The following is a 1,124-nucleotide window of genomic DNA, read 5'->3' on the forward strand; positions in this document are numbered from 1 at the left end:
AGGCAGGTGGATCTCTGTGAGTTCAAGGCCAGCCTGGTCTATATAGTGAGTTCCAGGACATATGGGGCTACAGAGAGACCCTGTCTCAAAAAGACAAAAAAAAATTATTTTTAAAAAAATTGGATGAGAGCTGGGTGTGATGGCGCAGGCCTTTAATACCAGCACTTGGGAGGCAGAGGCAGGTGCGTCTCTGTGAGTTCAAGGCCAGCCTAGTGTACATAGTGAGTTCAAGGCCAGCTGGGGCTATAAGGAGACCCTGTGTCAAAAAGAATGAAAAAAAAAAAAATTGGACTGGAGAGCAGCTCAGTCCATAATGTGCTTACCACACATGCATGAGGACCCAAGTTCAATCCCAGGAATCCACCTAAAAGCCAGGCACAGTAGCATGCCTTTGTAATCCCAGCACTGGGAAGGTGGAGGTGAGAAGGTCACTGGTTCTTGCTGATGAGCCAGCCTAGCCTTAGCAGCGAGCCCTAGGTCCCAGTGAGGTACATGGCTCTTAAGTTGACCTCTACCCCCCCACACACATACACATGTACCAGCACAGACGTGTACACACACCCATAGACTACACACTAAATAATAGAAAACCATTACCTTAACCTGAAGGACATAGCATAAAAATGTCATGGAGCTGAGGAGGGTCTCAGTAAATCTGAGGGCTGTGTCTATGAATGAGATACTTGCACTCACACACACGGTGCTGGTCCTAGACCTGCCCAGAGCCCTCCTGAGCATGTCCCACAAATGCCCTTGCCCTCGTGTTTCCTACCTCTTCAGTGAGGGGATGGAATAGTTAATGCCTAACATTCAGTGGCATGGTCCTGTCAGGCAGCCCATCAGGTCTGCTTTGTGCCAACTGGGTAGATGGGATGGACAGTGTACATGGTATTGTTTTAGATCTACGGTAACAAAATTGTTCTTGGTACTGCTCTGTCAGAATTTCAGATGAATTCATGTTGAGGTGGTAGCCACCCTTCATTGAGTTCTCCGTTTGGTGAGTCCAACATGCCACCTTACCGTGCTTTAAAGGCTGCCCTTTACACTGGAAGCAACAAGACTCCAGACCATTAAAACTGACCAAAGTTAAGCTCAGGTTCTATTTTCTTTTTTAATTTTTTTTT

This window comes from Nannospalax galili, unplaced genomic scaffold (genome assembly GCF_000622305.1).
Source record: "Nannospalax galili isolate Female #2095 unplaced genomic scaffold, S.galili_v1.0 scaffold1486, whole genome shotgun sequence".
NCBI lineage: Eukaryota > Metazoa > Chordata > Mammalia > Rodentia > Spalacidae > Nannospalax > Nannospalax galili.